Genomic DNA, 9,000 nt, shown 5'->3' with positions numbered 1-9,000 from the left:
GGTCACAAAGAGTTGGACACGACTGAGCGACTGAACTGAACTGAACTGAAAGGTGAGCCATCAGGGCTTGTGAGAATCCTGTGACAAAGCAGTATGCACTGTCTTCAGACTGTGCACTGTCCTTACGAGCGAATCTTGTTTATTTTCCTAATTCACAGAAACCTAAATTTTTCCAGTGCTGTTTTCATTGGGAAAGCATCGTGTAGACATTTCAAAAGTGTTTCCAGGGCTTTCCCTGGCAGCCCAGTGGTTAGGGCACTGTGTGTCTACTGCCAGAGGCACGGGTTCCATGCCTGCTTGGGCAGCTAGGATCCTGCATGTGGCATGGCCTAGCCAACAAATAGGAAAATAGAAGAGAGAAAAAGTGTTTCCACGTAGCCAGGTTTAAAATGACATCATTGTCTCCTTTCTGATGAGCTGTGCAGAGGTAAGCTACCTTAAAGAAAATCCATTCTAGAGCTTTCCATATTAACAGTCATGGAAGGCAGTGCTGATCTGTCTCAATGAGTGATTTATTTATGAATGTATTGACGGCAGTCCCTTCTCTCACTGATGGCCTTTCTCACATCCTGGCCCAGGTGAGAAGAGCTTTGGAAGGAGGGGCAGTCAGGAATTGACACAGCATTCTTGGGATTATCCGTTGCAACACCACGTGGATGACACAGTTCTACTGACCTTGCCCTGTGGTGCCTTAAATGGCTGCTCTGGGAGGAGATCTTGCCCTGGAAGTTTCTGGAAGAACTCCCTGAAACAGTGTTGCTAAGGAAGAAACCACTGGTAAAATAAGGATGCACTTCTGGCAGGAGGGTGTGGCTGCCCCTCAGAGCCTACATTTCCCAACTATTTTAGATTTCTTTAATTCATTTCTGGCAGTTTTTTCCAATGAATAATTTCTCAATTCCCCCAGGGATTAATGAGTTGACCTAATACAGTCTTCATAATGGACTTCCCTGGTGGCTCAGATGGTAAAGCGTCTGCCTACAATGCGGGAGATCCGGGTTCAGTCCCTGGGTCGGGAAGATCTCCTGGAGAAGGCAAAGGCAGCTCACTCCAGTACTCTTGCCTGGAAAAACCCATGGATGGAGGAGCCTGATAGGCTACAGTCCATGGGGTCGCAAAGAGTCAGACAGGACTGAGTGACTTCACTTTCACTTTCAGCCTTCATAATGGAAGGCTGGCTTTCTCTGCACAGACCCTTGCACCACAGCCTGCATCTGGGGCACGCTGGGCCTCATGGCCTGAGGTGTGTCCCTTTGGGACAGGCTGCTCATGGGCCCACCACCCCACCCTTGTTTCCACTCCCCCAGAGGAAAACACATTGCAATGCATTGCACAACAAAGCTGTTCTGAAATTCTGGAAAACCAACAGGCTTTCCATTCTCCTGGGAAAAAAACCAAAAAAGCAACCCCCCAAAAAACTGCCAGAAATAAGAATATTTGGTCAATTCACTAATATACTGCAACTTTCACTGGGACTTCAAAGGACTTGTGTTGTCTGATAGAAATATTTTAACAGCCGTGATGGTTCTGTTAAAAGAACTGAGATCTAGAGTAACAAACAAGTATTACTTCTGAGGTAGTTCAGTGGTAAAGAATCCACCTGCCAAGGCAGGAGATGCAGGTTCAATCCCTGGCTTGGGAAGATCCCCTGGAGGAGGAAATGGCAGCCCACTCCGATATTCTTGCCTGGGAAGTCTCATGGACAGAGGAGCCTGGCAGGCTACTGGGGTTGCAAAGGGTCAGACTTGACTTAGCAACTAGACAATAACAACAACAATTATTGCTCTAAGATGAATCTGACTCTAAATGGAGACTGGGTCTCCTGATCCCTCCGGGGTGAGGACCACCACACAACTGTGCAGCTTGCTCAAGCCTTCTGTCCCCTTCCAAAACGGTATTTCCTCATTTGCTCGCCATGCTTCAGGGGTATCACAGTGTGGGCTGCACAGCAGCAGGTACTAAGTCAGAAAGGGTGAAGGGCTCCAGTGTTCACCCATGGCCTTGTGTGGGTCACGCTCCAGAACCCAGGACGGGCCTGATGCAACCACAGCCACCCTTCCTGGTGGCTCAATCTGCTTAACATCACGTGGATTTTGCTCTTCCGTTGCCGCTCATAATTTAAAAATGTGGGAAGCTGTGGAAGGCTGCCCCACCCCAGGGATCATTCCAAAGAAAACTGGGACGTAAGGCTTGCCTCAGTCCTTGCATGCAGACGTCGTCAACGGTTTTTACAGTTTCCAGGCTTCTGCTTTCATTTCGTTCCTTGGGACTTGAATATTCAAATCTGGCATATCCTTGAAGCCTGAGAGATGATGGATTTAGAAGCGATTTTGTTTAAGTCACTTGATCCTAAAAACAGGGCACACCCCTTTTTAATAAATAACTTTGAAGAAACTGTGGTTGTGGAGTCTGTGATTAGTTTGGTGGAGGAAGATGAACAGGAATAAACACACACTGAAATCATGAGGGCAAAGTAATGTCCTCAAAGAATGAGATCACTCTCATTTTTCTCTATGTCCCTGAAATGCCCCTGCAAAAGCAAGTATTCGGTGCAGGAGCTTTGCAATCAGTTAGAAAACATCCGTGTCTATGGAGGTTCAAATGCATGGAAGACTCATGCATTTTTCTCTTTTTTTGGCCGTTCCTAGACCTCCTAAATAAGGCATTTTTCCCTAGAGTAGGCTCCCGGGCAGCATGTCAGGGCAGTGGCTGAGTCTGCTTGCCGGGGGGTCAGGAAGGCTGTTCTTCCAGGAAGGGCTGCAGAGACCCTGGGAACAGGACTAGGCTGCTCACAAGTATGAAGAGAATGTCGGGAGAGGAAGTGGTGGCTGTGAGTCAGCATGAGTCATCTCGTTCCAATGAGAATGAAGACTGAGGTGTGCGCCTTTTTTTTCTCTCTCTCTCACTTTTTAAATTTTTTTTATTTTTTTGAGTCTCAATCGTGTGGACATCACTGGGAATGAAGGGAAATAACTGACTGAATGGTCGTTGCTTTTTAAGTTTCAAACCGACATTCCAGGCGGGTTGTGCCTGAGCCAGCCTCGGGCTTTCAGACCTTCATAGCCTGGTCCTGAGAAGGTAGAGCTCTCAGCTTCTCCCTGGTGAGTATGTTTCTGTCACTTTCTTGCTCATTTCTGCAGTTTGTCTCAAGAATCTCAGCTCCAGGAGCTTGGCTGAGGGGTCTTGGAGTGGATGCTGTGTTTCGTTCAGACTTTGAAGATCTCTGACTTTAGAAGTTGGTTTCCCAGCGCCCTCACCCCCCTAGCTACTGTCTATGAGCCTGATGGTTTGGAGAAATTTCTTAGCATGTTAATTGTGAGCGTGTGTATTACAGAGAAGCCAGTGATGCTTGGCTGGTTTAAAATAAGCTGTTTTAAGACTCCTCTCTAGAGCCAAAGGGAAATTCAGAGATGGAGGTGGGTGACCGTGCTAACCCAGGGGTGCTGAGGTTGGGCTGGCTTCCGCTTCTCAGGGGTGGAGGCAAGACAGCTTCTGAGCAATTTTTGGCCTCGTGGTCTGAGCTGCCCACTTTTGGTGCAAGGATTACAAGAAAGAGACAGAATTTCGACTTTTCTCTCTAAAAGCATGTGAATGATTCCAGGAGCTTATTGAATGTCTTTTGCTTTTCCTTAGCACTGAAAGTCACAAACGGTAGTAAAATCAGAAAGAAAATATTCAGGGGGCTGGGGGCGGCGGGGGCGGGGGTGTGAGGACGGGGGAGCTGAGTCGTTGAGGCTTGACTTGACCTTGATATGTGTTTCTCAAGCTGCTACTATTCTGATAAGGCTTCGCTTTACTGTCAAGTAAAATACAGGAAACTTTTTTTTCAAGTGTCGTCTGGTTACTGTAAATGAAACGGTTAAAATGTCATAAATACCTTATGATAAACATTTTTCAAATTTGCTTAAAAATCTGCACATCAGTAAGCAGGGTATGACAGAGCTTTTTCAGTACAGTCATTTGAGTGCGTGGGCTTCCTGGGTTAATAATGAGTCAGCACCCGATTTCTCAAATTGGAGTGGCTGAGACAACATTCTGTTTGCCCCCAGCACAGCCCGGGGGCTGGTGGGCCCCTCCTGGAGGGTGTGGCTGTTTGGTCTCCTCTCCTGTTTGGGTGGCCCGTCTGGCTTCAGGCCCAGCTCTGCTCTGTGTGGCTGGGAGACCCCTTTGCTGAGGGGTCCTTGTGTAGGTTCAGCTCTTCTGGCTGATGCTGAGGGGTTTGAGGGGCTGCCATCATGGGACTGGCTGAGTATACAGTTGGTGCAATTAAAAATCCAGAGTTTATGAAGGGTAGTGGGGACCCAGGGCTGAAGCTGTATCTTGTGTCCTGTGACGTTACACTGGCCGAGGGACCCGGGGGGAGAGGCGGTCACTGCGTGAGTTTCAAAGCCCACGTCGTGCAGGTGACAAGTACATAGGAAGACCGCTACGTGTCTCCGCTTATAAGCCAAGAGCGAGATTCTGAGGAAGAAAACCTCCCTCCAGCTTTCCTCTTCTTATCTACAACATGAGAAAAATATTAAAATTTTAAACAATAATCACTGGGTTGCAGGCTAGCTGCTCAAGGCCCCAGCGCAGGCCCTTTTGACTTCATCCTGCACTAAAGTCTGTTGGCCGCACAGGGCTGGTTTCTGGTGTTCCAATGACTATAGGTGGCGGGTCCATATTCTTTGGACCGCAGGCCCTGTATAACCCTCAGGGCTATAACCCTCAAGCAAGGCTCTCGGGCTTCCAGACCACGTGTGACTCCACTCGTTTCAGTGGGTGGTCCAGAGGACTCAGAGAACCAAGTGTGTACAAGAGGGTCCGGACTCAGCAGCGCACATGTGCTGAGTCCTTAAGTCACATTTGACTCTCTGTGACCGCACGGACTGTAGCCCGCCAGGCTTCTCTGTGCATGGGATTCTCCAGGCAAGAATACTGGGGTGGGTTGCCATTTCCTCCTCCAGGGGATCTTCCCAACACAGGGATCAAACTCGAGTCTCCTGCCTCTCTCCCATTGGCAGGCAGATTCCTTACCATTGAGCCAGCTAGGAAACCCTTGGACTGGGCAGGGACTCCCTCAGTGTTAGCTCTACTGCCTTCTCCTCTTACCTGGACTCTGTAGGGATCTGGGCTTACAGCTCCTGTCTTTAAATCCCTGGACTTTTTCAAGCAAGATCCTGCGATTCCAGTGGAGTGAGCCTTGTTCCAAGGCTGAGTCACAGCCATACAAGTGTCAACTCAGGGGCTCAGCCAGGCAGGCTGCAGGGGTTTCTAAGATGAGAGATTTGCCCAGCATCTCTTCCTTGGTGAGTAATCTTTGTAAGTGCTCAGAGAAATGCCATCTTTGTGGAGAGAAGAGCCCATAACAGCAGAAATGCCTTAGGCGGTGCCTCTGTGTCCCCTGGCCACCAGTCCTCTGTTGTCCACATTTCAGAGATTGCACCAGGCACCAGACATGTGTTTATCCCTGGGTCCTGTGTCTTTAAGTCCTCCTGGCTTTGGGGTGGCTGCTTTTATCCTAGACACTGATCATGTTCTGTCGTGTGGAAGTCAGGCAGTCGTATGGATGCTGGAGGTCCACGGGTCTCTCACCCGTGAGACAGAAGCCTATGGCGAACTGCTGATTACCTTCTGTAATCAGAAGGGAGACTCATTTAGGAAGGTCTGAAATAAAGCCACGGGTAGGTCTGAAAAGAGCATTTCCGAATGTGATTTGCTGCTTTATCATCTTTTCCTAGGGCTTCCCTGGTGGCTCAGTGGTAAAGAAACTGCCTGTCAATACAGGAGATCCGGGTTCAATCCCTGGGTCAAGAAAATGCCCTGGAGAAGGGAATGGCAACCCACTCCAGTATTCTTGCCTGGGAGAGGATCCTGGCGGGCCACAGTCCCTGGAGTCGCAGAGTCAGACACGACTGAGCCACTGAACAATAACTACAACATCTTTTTCTAACTACCCAAAGGTGCTGAGTCTAAGTGTGAATGTGGGTAGGGATGAAGAGAGAGAAACATTCTATAATAGACACTTCAGATGTTTTAAAAGCACCTCTTTGGCAAAAAGAAAACGCTGAGTTTGATGACATTTGGCAAGTTGCCCTGTGCCCTCTGGTCGTGGTGCCCTCAGCCTGAGGACTGGCCTATGGCTTGTTGCCTAGGTACTCCCCTCTCTGCTCCTAGTGAACACCCCTACCAGGGTTCTCATTATCCCTTGCAATGAGGTTTCCATGGCACTTGAGAGGTGGCCCTCAAAACCCTCGGTGTTTGGCAATCTGAGCTAGTTTTTTAACTTACTCGTGTCCTATCTTCATCACCATGAAATGCAAATAGCATAGCACCAGTCTCATGGGGCCTTGTAAACATCAGTGATAATTAGCACACAAGTTACAAGGAGACTCAGTGGCCATCACGTACACATGCACTGACTCAGAAATGTATTCACACACCTTTCCATCTCTCCCTGGGCCCTGAGCCCTGTGAATCCATAAAGAACTGGCTCTGATGCCCCTGAAGAGAGAGCCCCTCTGTGTCATCCATAATATGACATGTTCTGTATCTGCAGGACATTTCTTGATTAGGTGAGTGGGAAAGTCTTCTTGGTTCTCTCTAGGAACACTGGGGTTCTAGATGTCATGACCATCATCACCATCATCATCATCCTTGTCCTTAACATTATCACAGAGAGAGCAGCTCTAATTTCATTCTGCCCAACCACGTGGTAACAATAGTAACTGTCTGTATATTACCTTTAACCCCCTTCTCCCAAACCCCACATGTACCCACCCTAGAAGACAGAAAGGAGGGCCACTTTCCTCTACTCACTGGAGATCCAGGATTCCCAGGCAGGTGTATCAGGCAGAGCAGTTTCCTTCAAGGAGTGCACTGGTGATGGGAGAGCCCCTCGCCCCCACCAGGAGAGGAGAGTCAGGAAAATCAGGGGACTAGGAGGATTCTGAGCATCATCCAACCAGACTCAGGCCACAAGCCAGAAAACTCATGACCACTGAACCTAGACCTGCCCCCAGGGTGGGAGCAACTGGATTCTGTACCCATGCTTCCTGTCTTAAAGTTGGCTACAGTGAACTTCTGGTTGTTTGAAAATCATCATAGTATATGGAGCTGACTCATATTGAAAATATTAAGTAAGATACACTTAAAACTAAAACACAGGGGAACATAATATGGCCTTGCCTTGTCGATTCTGGAGACATTCAAGATCAGACAGTGTCTCAAAAGTCAGATCTTTACATTCATTCTGCAGGGATCCAGAAGTCCCAAGTGTGTCCTTGTGCTCTCTCGGCCCTCCTGGGAATTGCCCCATCAAAGGAAGGCGCCAGGGGCTTTGCGCACCTCCTTTCTGAGTTCAGGCGTGGCCTCCTGGGCTCTGGCTCCACTGTGTCAGTCAGCCTTAAGCGGCATCACTTTGTGGACAGTTTTCCCCCTGCAGTCGCTTCTGCCATAATCCAGAGGACCCTCTACCCAGCGCCTTGGGGTGGGGCAGTGCTGTGCTTCGCTCAGCGCTGCGGGGCAGAGTTTGGGCTCCTACCAGACTCAAGAGGACGGTTCTGGGGAGACCACAGAGCTCAGACAAGGAGGAGCAAACAACAGATCAGAAGGAAGTCGAGGCCACAGGAAGGAGGGGTCGGGGGAGGCTCGACTGGTCTCAGAGGAGTCCTCTGATTTAAAAAAAAACTACACAACTGGTTTTATTGCCTCTTGTGTAATCAGAAAAGCTAATGGTGATGGCCAATCTCATCCACTGCAGTTTTCTTGCTTATCTTTTGCTTTCGGGATTGGTTATTCTGCAAGGGAAGGCGTCTACTGCAGGTGCTTTTAGCCCTTTTAGCCACCCTGTCCTCTCAAAGAAATTGCATACTTAAGATTTTAGAATTTTTAATAATGGCTGGAATGTTCTCATTGGACCAATCCTTCATAGAGTGTGAGAGGGAGAGTTTCTATCGGTTCAGCTAGATGTAAAGGGAAACCATCGAACAGCAGTGCGTCCAGCAAGTGTTTAGGTTTACTTTCTCTTACAAAAAGATAAAGCAGGTTGTCCGTCCAGGGTGAAGGCCGAAAGACAGTTCATTCATCTTTCTTCTCTGCCATTCTCAGCACTGGCTTTTCCTTGAAACTGCCTTATGGTTTTATTAACGCTGCTGGATCTCCAGCCATCACCTCTTCATTCCATACAGGAGGGAAAGGACAATGAGGGAAAAAAGCAAGAACCCTAGATGTCAAGCTCCTTTAAAGAGCCTTCCTACTAACCCTAACTAACCCTATCTGAGCCCCCAACTAACCCTATCTGCCTAAATCTTTCACTGGCCTCCTACTGGAGAGGATCCTAGCAATTTTTTTTTTTAAACTGGGCTCATTGCTGACCCTGACATTGCTCTCACTGGAGGTATCAGGAGGAGAGTACAAAGAGACTGGTTTCCAGAGCTTTGAACAACTGGAGGAGTCATTCAAAGGTACAGAAATCCCTTTGATTTTTGTGTTGTATCTAAATAGAACTTCTTTTCATTCATGCATTTAGCAAATATTTCTCTTTTATCCATTACAGTAATGAAAATCTGAGTACTGTTTTGTTTATGGAGTGTTTACTTGGCAACAGGCCCAGTTCTGGATGCATTGTATATATGACTTCACTTAGTCCTCACAGAAGTGTGTGCAGAGTCCATCAGGTATCGTCCCCATTGTCCAAAAGAGGAATCTGGGATCCAGAGGGGTTTAGGAAGCTGAGTAAGGCCACACTGAGCTTGGCTTTGAAACCAACCATCTTGGACCCAGAGATGAGAACAGGCAGACAAGCTCTCACCTATCGTATCTTTCTGGTGAAACAGACATAAATAAATCCAGGAACATCAGGAGGTTGCGGGTGCCCCCAGGAGACCGGCCCAGAGAGATGGGGAGCTCTCATCTCCGGCAGTACCTCATGCCTGGAGAAGACACACTGCCGAATCAGGGCCGAGCTGAGCTTTCTGCACCCCGCCTCCCCCAGGGGACACACCAAGAATCTCAGCT

At 48.4% G+C, this 9,000-nt stretch overlaps 1 long non-coding RNA gene across 1 annotated transcript in view; it reads left to right on the top strand.

Moving 5' to 3' along the window:
* The first annotated feature begins 2,515 nt into the window (after nt 1-2,515).
* Nucleotides 2,516-9,000, top strand: part of LOC138437175 (uncharacterized) — a 63,452-nt gene continuing 56,967 nt past the window's right edge. Inside the window, exon 1 of the long non-coding RNA XR_011255800.1 lies at nt 2,516-3,101. This is a non-coding gene — a long non-coding RNA (uncharacterized lncRNA). The remainder of the gene's footprint in view (nt 3,102-9,000) is intronic.

This window comes from Ovis canadensis, chromosome 3 (genome assembly GCF_042477335.2).
Source record: "Ovis canadensis isolate MfBH-ARS-UI-01 breed Bighorn chromosome 3, ARS-UI_OviCan_v2, whole genome shotgun sequence".
Taxonomy (NCBI): domain Eukaryota; kingdom Metazoa; phylum Chordata; class Mammalia; order Artiodactyla; family Bovidae; genus Ovis; species Ovis canadensis.
This window is presented reverse-complemented; position numbering and strand designations above follow the sequence as displayed.